General features: G+C 39.4%; 1 pseudogene; it reads left to right on the plus strand.

Moving 5' to 3' along the window:
- The first annotated feature begins 534 nt into the window (after positions 1-534).
- Positions 535-20,954, plus strand: part of LOC149257429 (BTB/POZ domain-containing protein At3g44820 pseudogene) — a 31,521-nt pseudogene continuing 11,101 nt past the window's right edge.

Genomic DNA, 20,954 nt, shown 5'->3' on the forward strand with positions numbered 1-20,954 from the left:
AAAACTTTAATATTGAGTCATAGAAACCTTTGAACTCAAATCTTGGAACTACCATGCCCTAGCAATCCTATCCTAGGGAGAAACCCCTTGAGTTGGAGGAGAGTTGGCCAAAAGCGAGAAGAGGGTTGGTGAGGTGACAGTGGCACTGGGTCTCGCACTTGAGTTTTCAAACACTATATCTCAAGAAGTGCAAGAAGGGGCTAATCTCATTTTTTATAACTGGTGGTACCCCATGGATGCTTACATGTAATGTTTGGAACTTTGGAAGCTCTAATATAATAGATTGGTTAAGTTTGTTTTCTCCATTATTTGCTTCTTTTAGACTATGATGTGTGTTTATTTCCATTTTATGTACTGTGTGCAACCTTGTAGGTGGACTGCACTTTCTTGCATCCAACTTGTACAACAGGATAAATATGTTCTCTTTCTTGTATATAATAATCTTCTTGTTTTAATCTTTTATTCAATAAATATATTTGTCCTTTTATATCCCATGGCCCCATGCCTTGTGCATGTCTTTGGTACACTTTGACAATGGTAATGTATGTCACCTGCATGCTTGTAAGATGCCCATTTCTCTCTTAATGGGCAGATACCATTTCTGCAAGCACATTTTTTGTTTATAGTTTACATATGGTAAGTTGTAATCTTGTTTTTTGTTGTTTTTCAGATTTTCTTTGAACGTTTCATCTCTGAAGCAGTGGAAAAGAAATCTAATAATAGTTTTTGATTTTTAACAGTTTCCCCTCTTGTTTAAGTCTGGGAGGATAGCAAACATTGTTTCCAAAGCAACAGATGATAAAAGACCTATTAACCGGGTCCAGTTACCAGATTTTCCTGGAGGTCCAGAAGCATTTGAACTTGCTGCAAAATTTTGTTATGGAGAGAAGGTGGACTTTACACCTTCCAACATTGGAATTGTGCTATGTGCAGCCGAATATCTCCAAATGACTGAAGAATATGGGGAAGGTAATCTTATTGCAAAGGCTGAAGAATACTTGCATAAAGTTATCCTTGGAAGCTGGAATGACTGCATCTGTGCTCTCCGGAGCTGTGAACCAGTTTTGACAAAAGCAGAAGAACTTCAAATAGTGACAAGATGTGTGAATGCTTTAGCTACTATGTCTTGTACAAACACAAACTTATTTGGATGGTCTATGAAGGCACAGGATCCTCTGCACAGCCCTGGAGGAAGTTTCTTGTGGAATGGGATCAGCAGCAGTGAAAGAGAGAGATGTTCTTTTTCAGGTTGGTGGTACGAGGATATCTCAGTCCTCTGCCTTCCTATGTTTGAAAAGGTTATAAAAGGAATGGAAGCTAACGGCATGCCGACAAAAAATGTTGCTGGGGCTATAATGCATTTTGCAAAAAAGCACCTTCCTGGCCTGAGAGGACGGTATGGTGATCATGACACAGGCAGTAAAGATGAAAGAATTTCTTTGGGGCCGTTTTTATCTGCAACAGATCATGTAATGTTGTTGGAAGCAATAGAACGTCTCCTACCCATGGAAAAGGGAACAATTCCATCTAGATTTTTGTTTGCAATGCTGCGAATGGCAATAATATTGAATGCAAGTCATATATGTAAGGACCGTTTGGAGAGGAGGATTGGCATACAGTTGGAGCTCTCTACTCTTGATAGTATGTTGATCATCAATCACTCATATTCAGAGGAAACTCTGTATGATACTGATTGCATGGAGCGGATTATTCAGCATTTCCTCACATTTAACCAAGAAAGTTTCAGAGCCATTTCTTCAACCCCAGTATCCCCATCATCAAATCATCTGATGACTGCTGCGACATTGATTGATGATTATCTTGCCGAGGTTGCTTCAGATTTAAACCTGAAACCAGCCAAATTCAAGTCATTGACAGAGGCTCTGCCAGAGAACTCACGGTCTTTGCATGATGGGTTGTACAGAGCTGTTGACATTTATCTGAAGGTACATCATTGAATTTTTTTTGTGATATGGAAGGCTCTACAATTGGTAAAATGGAAGAACCAACCTTCAAAGGAAAGTGGCATTTTCAGAAGTTTCTCTACCAAAACAGCTTTATGAGAGCATCGTAGTGCTTTTTTATTTCGTTAAAATATTTCAGTCACTCTTCAGTCTCTGTACTTGTTTCTTGAATTATTTTTTTTGGTTCATCACGCTATCCAAGTTATCCATATTCATCATTTTTTACATCAACTGGCCTGGCAATTTCGCATCAAATGCATTATTGGTTTTGTATATTATGTTTGTGTCCATAATTCACACATAAGTGCTGTTTCACAAAATCAATATTATGTTCATGGCATTGAGTGGTTTCATTTAAGACTTCAGAGTGAAATGTTTCGAACTTATACTTTAATAAACCAGAGTATCTTCACAGATAAGTTACATGACCTGATGACACAAGACATGGAGGACATGGAAATATGAGTGTCTGACACAAGAGTCAAGACATGAAGGCCCCAGAAACAGGGCACAGATGACACGTTACAAACAAACAAATTTGTTATATATAGATATATTAGGAAATTACACATACAAAAATGAATATACACAAAGATTCAATTTTTTTAGAATTTAGAAACTAAAAACATTTAGAATTTTACTTGATCATGATAAAAATTTAATCATACAACTTTTTCTCTTTAGCCTGTTGTCTTGCTAAAATAATGTTTTTTTTCAGCATTTGAAGCTACTATTGCAGCCTCACTTCTAGCAGATGAACCACTAGCAGGCCCTGAAGAAAATGGAGGGGGGGAACATTAATGGGGGCGTTCCTCCCTTCCCTTTAATTTTTCCCAGCTTCCCTTGATGATTAAGCCATGATTTTGGTGAAATGAAAAAGACAATGGACTGTTGTAGACAAAAATCTTGAAGATTGGTGGAAAATTCCACTTGCACAACACTTGGAATCCCTTTTAACACAACACAATAACCTAGCTGCACTTCTTCTGACACCTCCAACCTGTTGAGTGAAATGAGCTTAAATGAAAGGGAAAACATGTTTTTATGGGGTGCAGGCCTCTTTTATGGGGTATACAATGTGAAAATTTCATCTAGCACAACAACTGGAAATTATTTTCCTAATTAATTTATTTAACAATTTATTTGCGGTTTGCCACGGAAAATACCAAATAATTTACACTGTGATTTTCACAAATAAAAACTGCGGAAGAAAAAAATAGCGCTGGAATATGAGAAAATGTAGTACACGCACATAAAAATATGACACCATTATTTTTGGACAAATGTCCCCAGAAAAAACCAACTTGGGAAAACCGATGCAGCAGTTGAGGGTTTTTATTATTATGCAGCAGTGAAATCTGAGTACAATCTATGGAAGCCCAACTGGCAATCCAATCAACAAGTATCTGGCATAAATAATTAGAGAGAAAATTCTCTCACCCCACTAGCATTCCCAAAAATGGCTCCTTCAGAAAAACTGGCCATCCAAACCCCAATGTAGGCCCTCTGTGCAACCTCTCACATGTGTGGCTCAAATTTGCCTCCGAGCAAGCTGTCTAGCTTGTTTCTGTTGCTAGAAGTGACTCTCCTGCCCTCTGGAAGACTTCCCCTATCTCTAGAAGCTGAATCGACTTCCTCCTAGCTAAATCGAACTGCTCTGCTTCAACTATTGCGCAGTCTTTGTGTTGCTTTTGCGTGGATCACTTCTGTCACTTCCTGTTGCCTCTCTGGATCTGGAAAACTTCCTCCGGATCATTGTCCCTACCCATCATTGTCTCTACTTCGATTTTTGTCTCTCCTACAACTATTGCTGCTCTCTAGAAATAGAATTGCTCAAGTTTCTCTGGCGTGTTCTCCATCTACCCATCGACTTCTTCTTATAATCCTCTGTTGGATCACAAATGGCCAAGATTAGAACTTCATCAAGGGCCCAAATTAATTCCCTGTTGATCCGTGTGAGTTTCTAGAGAATTATCACCTTGACTTAATTAATTACGTGTGAGTTTCTAGAGAATTATCACCTTGACTTAATTAATTATGATAAAATAACTAGTTTTCCTAAGTTTAGACTTAGGAAACATTAAAAAATACGCTAATAATCTAATTAAGTCATTTCTAGGTGGAATTTCCATAAACAATTTTTGGGTTTTTGAGATCTCATGCATTCTAGCTTCTCCAACAAATTTCGTGGCTAGAACACATCTGATGCTGCAAAAAACTAACACTCCCTCTTAGCAAGGGCTGTGTTCTAGCGTTGCACACCGTACAACAACTTTGTCTTTTTATCATCTCCTCTCATGCTGCTGATATTTGGCCACTACTACCCACCAACCACTGTGCAACTCTGATGCTGCATCTGTGCTTCTACTAACACTTTGATACTGTTGCCAACACTGCATCTTCATTGCAACTCCCTCTCATCTGTTGCTGCTACAACTGCAACTACTACAACTGAGAAGCATCTGAAATACTGGATCAATTGTACTTGGTATGATGCCTCTGTCTCCTGAGACTCCAACTGCTACTAGATACTGCACTGTCATTGAAGAATCTGTGTTGTTGCAAACTCTACATTGAGCCACTTGCTCTGCTGTCAACACTGCTTTGTGCTTCTTAGCATTTGATGGCTACTAGTCTGCAACTTTCACTCTGGTACTAACTGCATCAACTGCCACTGATCCATCTTGCTACTGAAAACTATGGGCCCTCGTAGCCAAGTAATGATCCTATGAGGTGGACTCCTCAATGGACCTTGCCCATCTCTGCGACTCTGACCTTTGATCTACTCATATTGTTGCTACTACTGCATCATTGCTACAACTACTGCAATAATGAGCTTGATCTCTCTAGATCCTAAAGTGTTAGTTTCCATAGGGATGCTCCCTTTGAAACCATACTCCCTCTGAGTCACGATATCCCTATGGAAAATCTCTCTGCTCCTCTTGGCAACTCGCACTGTACTTCTGTACTAGATGTTAGAAAATTATATATTACAGAGTAATGGAACACAAAAAATATTGCAGAAATATAAACACAAAAAACACATAAAACAAGAGAGACACAGATATACGTGGTTCACCCAGTTTGGGCTACATCCATGGAGAAACAGCCAGTCCTTCTTTTATTATATTATCCAACAAACTAAAAAGATACAACCCACAGTAGATCAGCTATAACACCCTCTTCGCTCTCAATCTCCTCTCTCTTCCTCACTCAGAATACAGATATACATAGATGCAATACAATTCTCTCATATATAGTGAGGGGTTGCCTTCTAGGGCAAAAAACCCTAAAGTAAACATTACTTCTATTGTCAGATCATCCGCCTAATGAACGGCCTAGATTGATTAGAAATTACTAGACTTTTACAAGGCAATTTTATATCTGTTTCTAGCTTCGGGGGCGCTGCCCCTGAACCCCCGTCGAGGTCCCGCGGGGGGGATAAGTCCCCTCCACACCCCCCCGCGTGGAGGGGTGTACAGTATTCTTGGGGTATACATCCGGCTGAAACCTTTGAATACAGAAGATAATCAGGCTCCACACCCAACAATATCCCACTTGGAGACTGATTATAGTAACTCCACCGCTGCTTCATTTTCTAGACAATGACTCCACTTTGGACCTGGTTGTTTCTCATCTTCTTCATCATACTTGAAGATCAATTGAAACTGAGCAAATTCTCAGTTTCTCCTTGGTTACAACTTTTGTTAGCATATCTGCAGGATTCTGGCTAGTGTGTATCTTTTCCAGCTTCAACTGTCCATCTTCCAATGCTGACCGTATGAAATGGTATTTGAGTTGTATATGTTTAGTCTTGGAATGAAATGAAAAGTTCTTTGCAAGATGTATGCACTCTGGCTGTCATTGTATAACCTGCCCAACTCCTGCTTCTTACCAAATTCATTCAGAAACTTTTGTAACCAAATCATTTCTTTACTAGCCTCTGTAGCAGCAACATACTCTGCCTCTGTTGTTGAAAATGCAACAACACTTTGGATTTTTGAAACCCAACTATTAGCTGTTCCACCTGCAATATACATATCCCGTAGTGCTCCTCCTGTTATCTCTATCACCTGCCATATCTACGTCAACATATCCCTGTAGAGCAATGTTTGAACCACCAAAGCATAACGGTTGATTTGTGGTACCTCTCAAATACCTAAGAATCCACTTCACTGCCATCCAATTTTCTTTTCCTGGATTGTTCATGTACCTGCTTACAACTCCCACTGCATGTGCAATATTAGGCCTTGTGCAGACCATTGCATACATTAAGCTTTCAACTGCTGATGCATATGGAACTTTAGACATATGAGCCATTTCTTCCTGAGTATTGGGACACGCCTCCTTAATTTGAAATGGCTAGCCAAAGGTATACTAACTGGTTTTGCATTCTGCATATTAAACCTTTTCAACACCTTTTCTATGTACTCACTTTCATATAATGTTAGTTTGCGATTCTGCCTGTCTCTAGTTATTCTCATACTAAGGATTTGTTTTGTAGCACCCAAATCCTTCATTGCAAATGAGTTTGCCAATTTTCTTTTGAGCAAATTTATTTCCTGCATGTTAGAACCTGCAACAAGTATGTCATCTACATACAATAACAATATAATATAGTTGCCATCATTTTGCCTTTTGAGATAAACACAATGATCATAGCGACATCTAGTATAACCTTGTTCAGACATAAACCTGTCAAATTTTAGATACCACTGCCTTGGAGCCTGTTTTAAGCCATACAAGCTCTTCTTCAACCTGCACACTAGTTTCTCCTTCCCTTTTACCTGATATCCTTATGGCTACTGCATATATATCTCTTCCTCCAAATCCCCATGGAGAAAGGCTATCTTTACATCTAACTGCGCAAGATGCAAATCTTCAGCTGCTACTAGACTTAAAATAGCTCTGACTGAAGTCATTTTAACAACAGAAGAAAATATTTCATCAAAATCAATACCTTTCTTCTGTGCAAACCCCTTCACCACAAGTCTAGCTTTGTACCTCTGTTTTTGTCCATCTTCTTCCTTCAACCTGTAAACCCATTTATTCTGCCGTGTTTTTTTACCTGCAGGCAACCTGACTAAGTCACAAGTCTGGTTACGTGCTAAGGAGTCCATCTCTTCTTTCATGGCTTGCTCCCACTTCTTCCTAGTTTCTACCTGCACTGCTTCTTCATAACATTCTGGTTCACCAGAATCAGTCAACAATACATAATATAATGAAGGAGAGTATCATTCAGGGGTTCTACTTATCCTGATAGATCTTCTAACACCACTTTCATGTGTTTGAAGTGCTTGTTGTTGTCGTGGTTGTTGTTCTGGCTGTTGATCATTATGATTTTCAGGCACCATCACTTTTCCTATGATATCGTCAAGCACTGTGTATTCTCTGTTTTCTTTTTCCTATTTCTTTTCCTGCAACTGATTCTTATACAAGACCTTTTCATTGAATATTACATCTCTGCTCCTAATGATTTTGTGATTTTCATAATCATATAAGTGATAACCAAAATCATTAACACCATATCCAATAAAGGTACATTTCTTTGATTTTGCCTCAAACTTTGTTCTATTTTCTTTGTTAATGTGGACAAAGGCTTCACAACCAAAAGTCTTCAAAAAAGAGTAGTTTACCTTTTTACCTGTCCATGCATCCTTTGGAATACCACCATCCAAGGAACTTGAAGGCCCTCTGTTTATTAGATAAACAACAGTATCTACAACATTTGCCCAAAATTGTAAAGGCAATCCTGCATGCAATCTCATGCACCTTGCATGCTCCATGATTGTCCTATTCATCCTTTCTGACACGCCATTTTCTTGTGGTGTTCCTAGAATTGCCTTCTCTCTACGAATTCCATTCTCTGAACAGTACCTATCAAACTCTTTGCTGCAATATTCACCTCCATTGTCTAATCTGAGACAATTAAACCTTTTTCTTGTCTCATTTTCAACCAAAGCTTTCCATTTCTTGAAAGTATCAAATACATCATATTTATTTCGAATACAACAAATCCAGGTTTTTCTGGTTGCATCATCAATAAAAGTAACATAATAACGAGAGCCACTAAGAGATGATACCTAAGTAGGTCCCCATACATCTGTATGCACAAACTCTAATTTTTTGATCTTTTATTTCCCAACTCTAAGGAATCTGACTCTCTTCTGTTTTCCATAAACACAATTTTCACAGAAGTCCAAATCAACATTTTTCAAACCCAACAAAAAATTCTTTGAGTGAAGAATCTTCATCCCCTTCTCACTCATGTGTCCGAGCCTATGATGCCATAATGCTGTATCTGCTCCTTTGGAAGTTAAAGCATTAACAAAGTTAGAAATACCATTGCATAAATACAATGTACCAATCTTTTCGCCTTTTGCTATTACCAGGGCTCCTTTGGTGACTTTCCAAGCTTTATCTGTGAAAGTTGTCACACAACCTTCATCGCGTAACTGCCCTGTTGAAATCAGATTTTTCTTCAGATCTGGAACATGCCTTACCTCCTTTAGTAGTCATTGGTTTCCATTATGCTGTTTTACAAGAACCTTACCCATTCCAACAATTTTACAGGGTTTATCATCACCCAAATGGACTTGTCCAAAATCTCCTTGAACATAGTCATGAAAATATTTCTTATCAGGTGTGGCATGGAATGAGGCCCCTGAATCTACCACCGAAGAATCAGTAATATTTTCGAAAGAAATAATCAACGCATCTTGTAACACCTCACCTGTCACATTTGCTTCATGATTGTTTTCTTGCTGTGCATCTCCTTCTTTTCCCTTCCGAGATCTACAGTCTTTCTTTAGGTGTCCTTTCTTTCCGCATTTCCAGCACACTATCCCCGATCTGGACTTGGATCTGCCTTTCCTTGATTTACTGCGATATCCTGAGCTCTTTCCTCTTTCCATTTTTCTTCCCCTAGACTTTGCACTCAAAGCATTACTTGATGTCTCAACGGAGCTTTTCCATCGCATTTCCTCGCTAAGGATTGCACTGACAACATCATCAAACTTTAAAGTACTAGATCCAGAGACAAAGTTACTAATGGCCATAACTGAACCATTCCAACTTTTTGGCAATGAGCACAGAAATAACAGAGCCCTAACTTCATCATCAAAATTTACCCCTACAGAACTTCACTGACTTGTAACTGTATTAAAATCATTTAAATGGTCTGCGACAGATCCACCTTCTGACATCTTCATATTAAATAAACGCTTCATAAGAAATACCTTATTTGAGGCCAAGGGTTTTTCATATAGTTTGGCCAATGCCGACATTAAACCCTGTGTTGTCGTTTCCTTTGAAATATTAAATGCTATCGACGCCGCTAGGCACAGCTGTATTGTTCCAAGTGCCTTTCTGTTTTGAATATCCCATTCTGTGTCTGTCATACTCGTCGGCTTCTTTGTCTTTCCACTCAATGGTAGGTACAGATCTCTCTCATACAGATAATCTTCCATCTGCATCTTCCACAGCTAGTAGTTTTGGCTATTGAATTTTTCGACCCTAAACCTATCATCTTCCGCCATTGCTCACACTCGAACCAGGAACCCTTCTCTCCTGCGAGTTTATCAGCCAAAAAGACCTTCGGCTCTGATACTAGTTGTTAGAAAATTATATATTACGGAGCAATGGAACACATAAAATATTGCAGAAATATAAACACAGAAAACGCATAAAACAAGAGAGACATAGATATACGTGGTTCACCCAGTTTGGGTTACATCCACGAAGAAACAGCTAGTCCTTATTTTATTATATTATCCAGTAAACTGAAGAGATACAACCTATAGCAGATCCGCTGTAACACCCTCTTCGCTCTCAATCTCCTCTCTCTTCCTCACTTAGAATACAGATATACATAGACGCAATACAATTCCCTCATATATAGTGAGGGGTTGCCTTCTAGGGCAAAAAACCCTAAACTAAACATAACTTCTACCGTCAGATCATCCGCCTAATGAACGGCCCAGATTGACTAGAAATTACTAGACTTTTACAAGGCAATTTTACATCTGTTTTTAGCTTCGGGGGCGCTGCCCCCGAACTGGGGGACCACTAGCCCTCGGACCCTCGCATGGAGAGGTGTACAATCTTCCTGGGGTATACATCCGACTGAAACCTTTGAATACAGAAGATAATCAGGCTCCACACCCAACACTAGAAGCTTGACAACAAAGTTATGCACTGGGAGTCTTTTGGTTGGAACTACGCCCGTATACTATAGCTAGGAAATTCGCACTGCCTGTGACATTACATCTAGCTCTATAACAGTGTCACGTGTACTAACTACAACTAGATCTGCAACTGTCATCTAAATAATTGACAGTGCCTACTGAAACTGTGATCCTCTTGCTATTGATTCTGTTGGGTTCCCGTAGCAAGGATACTGATCCATGTGAGAAATCTGCAGCAATTGGATCTAACAGTTGCTCTTCCATGGAACTTTCCCAACCGACACTCTAGAGTTTCATACTCTTCATCCTGGATCTGGCACCCAACTATCTCCTTTTGAGTCTTGCCCCTGGCTTGGACCCTTCTTCGCTTTGCAACTCATACTTCCTTCGTCACCTGTCTCTAGCAACTGGAAGTCGAACTGTTTGTCTAGATTTGCAATCTGAATAACTCGTACAACCTTCTTTGGCAATCTCGTACAACCATCTTTGCAAAGCTGCAAAAACCTGTGAAACTCAAATATATGGAGAATACGAACAAAGATTTCCTCTCTTTCCTGTGGCCTTTCTTTTACTACTCGCACTCCCTTCTGGGATGCGTAGTCCTGCCTGCTAGTTCTGCCTATGCAACTGGAAATTTTGGATTTTTGAAGCTAGAAACGCTCTGAGAGAAATTTCCCTCTGTGTGTGCTTTTCTCTTCCACCCGATGATGATTTTGCTGCTGCAAAACCCTCTACGTCGAAATAGAAATCTGCTCAGTGGAAATATGAATTGTTGTTGCTCCCTTTGAGTGTTGGAATCACTATCCTGGGCAAGTCGACTTTTCTGCAATCCTACAACTAAAGATCGAACTCCTGCCCCAACAATTCGGCCTACCTGTCTGAGCATTGCGCTCTCTGAAAATTTCAGCTCGCTGCTCCCACTGAGCAACAAAAATTTCCCCTTCGCTTCTGAGATTCCTGACTGATCACTCACACTCTGATACCATGTGAAAATTTCATCTATCACAACTGGAAATTATTTTCCTAATTATTAATTTATTTAACAATTTATTTGTAGTTTGCTATGACAAATACCAAATAATTCACACTGTGATTTTCACAAATAAAAACCATGGAAGAAAAAAATAGTGTTGGAATCTAAGAAAATATAACACACACATAAAAATATGACATCGTTATTTTTGGACAAATGTCCTTGGAAAAACCCAACTTTGGAAAACTAGTGTAGCAGCTAAGGGTTTTTATTATTATGCAACAGTGAAATCTAAGTACAATCTATGGATGCCCAACTAGAAATCCAATCATCAAGTATCAGACAAACATAATTAGAGAGAAAATTCTCTCACCCCACTAGCAATCCCGACACTGGCTCCTTCAGAAAAAATAGTCATCCAAACCCTAGTGACTCTCCGGCCCTCTGGAAGTTGAATCGTCTTCCTCCCACCTAAACCAAGCTGCTCTGCTTCAGCTACTATGCAGTCTCTGTGTTGCTTCTGCATGGATCACTTTTGTCACTTGTTGTTGCCTCTCCAGATCTGGAAATCTTCCTCCAGATCACTGTCCTTGCCCCTCACTATCTTTGCTTCGATCTCTGGCTCTCTGACAACTGCTGCTGCTCTCTGGAAATCGATTTGTTAAGGAGATTAAATTGCTCAAGTGTCTCTGGTGTGTTCTCCATCTACCCATCAACTTCTTATAATCCTCTGTTGGAGCACCAACGACCAAGATTAGAACTTAATCAAGGCCTAAATTAATTCCCTGTAGGTCCGTGTGAGTTTCTAGATAATTTTCACCTTGACTTAATTAATTCTATTAATTAACCAATTTTCCTAAGTTTAGGCAGAGGAAATGTTGTCACCCGTATTGTACAGGCACCGCAACAACCGCTCAGGGCGGGGGCTGTCACTTTGATCCCCGCCCACTCTATTCTTGCTGTCTCCCAACAATAGGTTATGGGGGGTAGTCCCTATGGAAATAAGGTGAAGAAAAACAAGTTGGGAACCAACTTGTTTGGGAGACACGAATGAGTGGCCTAGCTCCTTGGTATAATTTTAGCAAGATTAATGATTAGATTAGATTTCAAGTATGAGACCAATGCCTTATGGAGTCACAATTCTTGCTTATTATAAATTGAAACCCAGTAATCGGATGGACATCCGCTGCTTAATATGATAGACTATCCTATATGATATGCAATTCCTAGGGTCTACGTGTGATGCAATGATCTTGGTTAGTTTTAATTATATACCTAGTCTAAGTTGAACCTCTCCCTTCACTATTTTGAGAAACAATCTTCAAAGTAGGTTGTGAAATGGAAGCCAACAGGATGTAGGCAGTGGCTTGATTAATGATACCTCTCCCCGTGTTCCACCCATCCAATGCCTCTAGCGTTACAGATACTTTGGCTCTGATGACTGCAAGGTCACTGTGTTAACCACTAAGAAGAGTTGAATCCCTCAAGCTAATTGGAAAATGGTTGCCCTAAGAGTATATCAATCAAGATTATGCTTGGAGGTAAATTATTAATACAAACTAAGTCCTAGGATGCTTATGCAAGATAGATTGAGTGGATTTATCTTGAGTTAAGATTAGTTTATGTTACTTAAGTACTTAGTGTGAATTATCTTATAACCAGAGTACTTAACAATGATTAAATAACAATCTTAAGACAAGACAGGTGCTTAAAGATACAAGTGCCAAAATTCAACAATATTCCACAAGATGTTAATAAATTCAAAGAAACTAGAGAACTTATCCACCAATGATTATCAATATAAGATGTAAGTCAAAGTTTTTTTAAAAAATATTCTTATGCCGGTATCATGATGCCAATTAGATCTTAGATGCTCAAGTTAACTCTATTTGTCAACAAGATTAGACTTAGATTCTTGAGTGTTTTCGAGTGCAAACTTAGACAATTCTTAAGATCAAGATGAGATAAGAAAACTTTAGATTTTCAACAATTTAGATCAGCAATAATACTTCAGAAAATTCTAGCACTTATTTGACTTGTGACAGTAGTAAGAAAATCACTTTAACGCAAGAGACAATAAGCCTATAACAGTTAGATTTGATTTACTAAAGAGCCCAACAATTGCCAAAGTGAAAAATTTGATTTTAGCTCACTTTAATGCATTATTAAGTCATATATCGGACCTGAAACAACTTATTACAGTAGTAAACAGCCCAACAGATCAACAAGCTAATGATGCTAAAAGCAATGCCCAATATGCCTAAAAATAGGGAAATTTTACCAAAATTGAAAAAATCAATTTTTGAGCCCTCTTTAGACGTATGATTTAGAAAAATCACAGACTTGATTCAATAATTTATGCAGTAAATTCTAGCAAGCAAATTTTTAGATCTAGGCTAGATCTAAGGTGCCCAAGTAGACAAAATTCATGAAAATTTAGAGTTTGTGATTTTAAGTGATTTTGACCAATTCAAAAGTGATTTTAGGGATATTATATCATTGTTATCGCTTCTATAATAAAACAGAAGCAAAATGAGGGTTTAGAGATCAACCCTAGGCCCAAGGCCTTGAAGATCAACTTGCCCAAGTAGCCCAAAATTTCTCCAATGATCTTGCACTTGAAAACACAAGTTTTTTAGTAAGCTTTCCTGCAAAACCACCGAGGAATCAGTTTTGAAAATTTTCAGATATGGAATGAGGGCAAAAGGGTCAATGCTAGGCAAAACAAGGCTATCGTTGAGGGAAGAGGAGGCTAGGTGGATGGATCAGGGATCAAAGAGGCAAGAGGAGACCGAAAAAGGCTAACGCTAGAGGAGGAGAGCCTCAAAAGGTTGGATGCTGGCCAAAAAGGGAAAAAACAACTAGGGTTTAGGGGCTAAAAATCCCTCGGCTAGCCCTAAGGCAACTGTCTAGGGTCTCAAAGGGGGGCCAAGGCTCAAAAAGCCCACGACTAGGCCACTTAAGGCCTCAAAACGCCAACGCAAGGGCTTGAAGGGAGGTCCGAGGCCCTTGGAGGCTACGACCTGCCTCCAAGAGGTTAGAAAGGCTGATGCAAGGGGTTATTAGATTGACGCTGGCCAAGAGAAGGAGGATGCTAACCCTTAAGGGGCTGGATTTGGGCCCGGGAGGCCTAAAAAGTGAAACTCTCACTTCAGAAAAAAATTTCTCCTCTAGATCTGAATTTTGCTACAAAATCTTGAGTGGGTAGCCCTGCAAAATTTTCTAGAGAATAGATCTTACCTTCAACGGCCTAGATCTAGCTTTACTTCAACTTGATATCTTGATTCAACCTGCAAAAATAAAAATAAAACATCCAAACCCCAAATATATACAAAATATCTTAAAACCCCAAAACGCAAGTTAGCCAAAATAATTTACAAATTATATTTACAAAATCTACAAATATACAAGGGTTATGAATTTTTTTTTTTTTTTTTTTGAAAAAAATATTTTTATTGCTTTTTTCTCTGATAAATGGCTAAAAATGCTTCAGAAACCCCATGCACAGTATATCCTTAGTGAAGATTTAATCTAGCACATAAATATTCAGGATCCAAGGAAAATGATCCTTGCCCATAGTCTGGGAACTTGGAGACAAAGGACTAAAGTACTTGCAAACACTATGTATTTATCTCAAAATAATCATATATTAGCACAACATAAGAAAGCCTATAGTCAGTATATACCACAAATCAATGAACATGGACAACTCAAGTTGCACCCCAAAGTCTTTATTATGATGGAAAAAATAGTTCTCAGTGGGACAATAGTTTACACAAATACTTCAACAGTGATTTCTTAGCCAGAAATCAAATGGCTAGAGACTCAAATGACTCTATAATTTATAGATAAATCTTCCAAGTGGAAAAGTAACGACTAGTTTCTTTGATCCTTGTCAAAATAATCTTGGTTGTCTAAAAATATTTGATCATCTTTTAATCTTAGCCATTGAATTTTTATTTTTGAGAAATTGTCGAATTCATCCTTTAATTCTATTTTTAGTGGCTCAAAATTAATTATTTTGAGCTAACCTCCTAAAAAAATTGACTTTGACTTAACCACCAAGGTCCAAGGGTCCAATTTTTTTTGAAATATACAATATTTCCTTGGTGGAGGACCTTCAAAAATTTATTTTTTTAAGACCCACGAATTTTTCCACTTGGAGAATTAATTTTCTTAAGACAATTTAATTTAACTCTAATTAATTAATTTTCTGGCTTAGGATTTAATTTTATTTTGCCAGAAAAATTAATTAATTGACACATGAAGGGATTTAATATTTTTCCACCCTCATTTACATAAGATGTTTAAATTTACAACCCTCAAAGGGGGAATACACATTTGGCTTAGACCTTCAAAGCACATGCCCAATTCTGCGACACAACATGATCTAGTAGACTAAGTGATTTGTAATAAAATAATTAAGCCAACTAGCTTAATTTATTCCCAAATCATTTTTACATAAGAGTCGATTAAAACACTAGGACTCACCTAAGACTTTGACGAAGATTCCACCCTAGTTTTGGGGTGAGGCTGGAGGGAAAACGTTTACCGACCATCTGTGTTTAAAAACACACGAGTCAGTGAGACGGAAAACCTCCTAGGATGAAACTTTTCGTCAAACTAATAGGCTTACCTAGGTTGTTACATACATTCAAGGTCTTACTATGATCATTTACATTACATAACCTGCAAAATGGGTTTACAATGACACATAAGACTGCTGATAGATGATCTGATCTTGTTGAAAAAATTTGTACTTCCGCTTCCTTGGAACTTTGACAAATTCAGTGCAACAGGAAACATTAAAAAATAGGTTAATAATCTGAAGTCATCCCTAGGTGGAATTTCTAGAATCGATTCTGGGTTTTGGAGATCTCATGCATTCTAGCCTCTCCACCATATTTCGTGACTAGAACACATATGATACTACAAAAACTAACATACAGTGAGGGCATGTGTCAGACATGTGTTTGGCAGGTGTCTTGTGAATAGCACATGTGCCAAACATGTGTTATGCACGTGTTTTCACATATTGGCGTTTGACATGTAGGATACAAAACATGGGCCCTATTTTCGACTGTCTTGTTATTTAGCTTTGTTGCCACAAAATCCAGCAAGCCTTGGGGAGGGAAAACCTACAAAGTATAAACTAGACAATGGTACAACAATGGGGTAGAGGCCCTGTCACTGCTCAAACTAATAGGGGTCCTAAGAGGGGTTCCTATAGAGCAATTGCTAGGTCAAGGGGCACCAATGGAGCAATAGCCCACTGTCACCTCAGCTAAAGCTCCCTGCTCTTTATGGACTTTCACCGATGGGAGGAGCCCTGATATTAGGGAAATCACTGGGAGAAATATATCAATGGTGTAAATGTAGTGATTCCAAGAGCATATTCAAAGAAAAGATTAATGATAGGGATTGCTTGATTTAGAAGCAAGATCAATGACTCTCCAAGAAGGGCTAGAAGGAGACTTAGACCTAGGGTTGAGGAGTATCTCTTAGTAAGAAGTGCCCTAGACCTAAGAATCCTAGAAGAATGGGGTTTCTGAGAAATCCTTGTGAAATTGGAGTGACAAGGTTTCAAGACCACAAAGAAGCCCTCATGGGCCCAAACAAGGTCAAGCATTTGGGGTGGAACATCAAACAAATGGAATCGACCAAGTGAGGGAGGAGTAGGATCAAGAGATTCGATTTGACTTGAGATTTTAATACAATGGTTTTTGATAAAGCCACTAACCAAAGGAATCCTAGGGAGAATGGTTTGCGACAGACCAACGCAACTCTAGACCAAAGGAATCAAGGACAGACCAACGCAACTCTAGACCAAATTTCATCAATTTTGGATGGCTACAATGGATTTTTGTGTGATGCCCTAGGAAGCCTACTATGGTTAGGGCTTAGAGAGAGAAAAATGAGGTGAGAAAGATGTTCGTTTTAGTGACCACCTAGGGCTACACTAGTGGCTAGCGTATTGGGAGAATGGAGTCAATATGATTCAATGTTTAGATATGCTTATATTGTTGATTTGTGGTAGCATCGGATGTACTCTAGCCATGAAAATTTCACCCTTCTGTTGCCAAACTTCCAACCCCAGGAAATAATGCATCTGTCACAAATCCTTCATGTCGAATTATGTGGCTAGGTTCTCCTTGCAATCTTTGATGAGCTTGGATGAGCTTGTCAGGAAAATATCATCCACATATAACACCAAGATTAGAGTCTCATTTTCTACAACAAGCTAGTAGAGATTAGGATCTGCGTCACTCTTGACGAATCCCATCTTCTGCAAGTAGCCATCAATTCGACCGTACCATGCTCTAGGTGCCAGTTTAAGCCCATACAAGGCTTTCTTCAACCTGCATACATGATATTTCTTCTCATGTGTCTCAAAACCCTTTGGTTTTTCAATGTATACTTCTTCTTCTATCACCCTGTTCAAGAATGTCATCTTGACATCCATCTGGTGAATCTCCCACCCCATTTGTGCTACAAGGGATATCACGGATCTAATAGAAGTATACCTAGCTACTGGGGTGAAGGTTTCTTCATAGTCTATCCCTTCCTTCTGAGCATAACCCTTAGCCACAAACTTGGTTTGTATTTTTCCACACTTCCATCTACAACATATTTGACTTTGTAGAGACATCTCGAACCTACAATTGCCCTGTCCTGAGGCCTAGGTACCACTTCCTAGACATCATTGACCATTATGGAACTGTATTCCTCCATCTACCCATACTTGATGCTGAATGGCCTCCTAAAAACTAGAGGGTTCTCCAACCTGAGCCACCAAGGCTTGGTATTTGTCTCACTGTCTACACTCCCTTTTCTCGTTCCTGGGCGCCCCGATGAAATTCTTTGCATCTCAGAGTATCTGTCGAAGCTCTCAGCTCATTCACCGCTGATAGTGGGTATATCTATCTGCTCCTCTTCTTGAGACTCCAACTGTTGTGATACCTCTATAACTTTGCCTTTAGGAGAAATACTAGTGCTAGTTTCTGCTGGACGAAGTGGCTGGACCAACAGATCATCCTTTGACTGCTCTTCGTAAGGCATTTCTCAGGATTTCCTAAAAGCTCTGTCCTTCATGAACTTTACATCCCGTCAAATAACGATCTTCTTATTCCCTGGAAGATAGACTCTATATGCCTTAGCATTCTCGCTATATCCCACAAGATATCCTTTTTCCACAGTATGATCCAATTTCTTCCTCTTTTATTCGGGTACATGGTAGTATGCCAAACTCCCAAATATCCAGAAATGACTTGCCTTAGGCTTCTTACTGGTGAAGACACTCTCCGGAGTAATCTTACCTAATTCCCTGTGAGGAGTCCTATTCTGGACAACACTGCCGTGTTGCATGCTTCTACCCATAGAAACTTGGGCATATCCTGATCATACAACATCGCCCTGGCTGCTTCAACAATAGTCTTGTTCTTCCTTTCTGCTACTCCATTCTACTCTAGATTATAGGGGCTATCCACTCTCTTCTGATGCCTTCCCTTACACAAAAATCAGTGAAGTCCTTGTCGATGTATTCTCCACCATTGTCTGAGCGCAATATCTTTATCTTCTTTCCTCTTAGATTCTCAACTAGAGCCTTGAACTCTTTGAATCGACCAAAAACCTCATCCTTGGTTTTTAGAAAGTAGATCCAAGTCTTTCTGGAATGGTCATCAATGAAGGTGACGAAGTACTCGACACCACTAAGAGCTCTTGTGGACATGGGTCCACAGATATCTAAGTGTATCAATCCCATAACACTCTTAGCCCGATTGTTGCTTCTGGAAAATGCAGCTTTTGCGTACTTGCCTAGTGCGCATCCGCTGCATACATCATCTCGTTCAATACTCAACTCTAGAACTCCTGATATTATTCTCCAGAGAATTCTTAGAGCCCCATGGTGTAAGTATCCCATCCTCCTGTGCCATAGTTCATTCAAAACTTTGTCCCCACTACTGCCTATTAGTGCCATTGGAGATTCTAGTTGTAATCTATACAGCTTGTTACTTCTAACTCCAATCTGGGCCTTTTTTTTCCAACTCGGGTGTTTGACATATACTTTCTCCTTAATGAAGAAAACATCATAACCCTTGTTTTGAAGTTGAGATACAGAGAGTAAGTTCATCCCTAATCCCAACACATGCAACACATTGTGTAGGAATTTACAGGGTAAGTTCCTCAGATAGAACACCAAAGGACACCGCTAACAAACACATCACAGATCAATACACCAGTGTTCTTGACGTGGTTAAAACCCTCAAAGAGGGAAACAGTCCACGGCCTGAGCCAACGTGGCCACTTTAGGCAATTTATTAATGTAAGAGAAAGAAAATTTACATAAGCTTATCTCATGAACGGTCGCCTTACAAATGACCCTCCATGCTCTTTAAATAGAGATCATGGACCAATCGGGTGTTAAGCCACAGATCAAGTGTCGATAATACCGAGGAGAGAATGAACTATCGGATCACTTCATGTCTAGAACATATCGTGACCGTTGTATTGTAAGTTACAAAAAGTACATACTAAAGAAACACAGTTTACCTAACGATACACTAGACCAAGTTATACTTAAGTATTTCCTATGTGTCAAAATATCCTAACAGTAGGAGTGGATAATGGATGATCCTATTAGGTGTTCCCAACCCCTAAGAGGAAAGACAGGTTTCTGGTACATCCTTCAATCTATAGGTTTCATGTGAATAATGATGGAACAAAGGGGAAAAGGGGTCTCAAGGCCAACTGCCATGGTCAAAGGGGTAGCAATGATGAGGAATTCCACATTCTGGACATAAATATGTGAGGAGGGAACAATCATGGATGCATGGGTTACCCCAACCTCTATTTTTCAACCCCTCTTATTGCCTTTTGCTTTTTCTTGATTTTTCTTTGTAATACCACTCGAAGCTCTAAGAAATGAGAGCATGGTTTGAATGATTTGTAGTAGTTGTTAGGCCCTTCATGGTGGGGCAATTCATCGACTACCAAGGATTGGGACATGGAAGGGTTCCTTTCCATTATGTGGTAGGGCTACATTGGCCCCAGGAACCGGGTGACGGCCATAATGATAAGGGGTAGAGCTCCTGCTTGGCTTTTTCCCATGTGCTAATGTTAATGTCCTGAGCATCTGTTGCATTTTATAAATTTATTTCTTTTGTTTCTTACTTGTGGCCATGATATGCTCTTTTATTTTCTTTTAGCCGCATCAACCTCATCGGGCAAAATTTCCAGGACCAAGCTAGATATGCGGAAAGGGGGAGGGGGTGATCTAAATCGTAGCAGACCCATGGTCAAGTGGACCTAGAGATGGGAGGTGGAGTATAGGGCTTGTAATATAAGGAGGGAAGTGATAAGTATGGAATGGGGAAAACGAGACCACACTATCTCAATCAGGGTTCCCATAGTAGTTCCCTTGCTAAGGCCATGGGCCATTAGGGGAGGTTCCACTAGACTAGGATTAAAGATTAAACCCCCATCTAAGGTGAGGGAACAAAACCACAGTAAAAACCCTTATTCTGAGTCACCCCATAATCCAATCTAAATGCCCAAATGAAAGACAAGCATAAGCACTTGGTTGCATAATGAAGTACCTTTTGGGTTGGATTGCCCACCTTCCGACGTGTGCTCTTGACAAATGGGGGAGGAAATGTACAACTAATGTAGATTCGGGAGATAAGAATGACACATCACATCAGCTACTTGGTGGTTTTCAGGGGCTGCTGGGTGGAAGAGATAACCATGAGAAAAATTCTCTTATGGGGTCACCCACTTTTGGTGGGTAACATTTGGCTCCAATTGGGACATGAGCTAACTGTGGAATGCATG

The sequence above is a fragment of the Pinus tabuliformis genome, chromosome 6 (genome assembly GCF_031772625.1).
Source record: "Pinus tabuliformis cultivar Carrire ecotype Pingquan chromosome 6, CPIR1, whole genome shotgun sequence".
NCBI classification, from domain to species: domain Eukaryota; kingdom Viridiplantae; phylum Streptophyta; class Pinopsida; order Pinales; family Pinaceae; genus Pinus; species Pinus tabuliformis.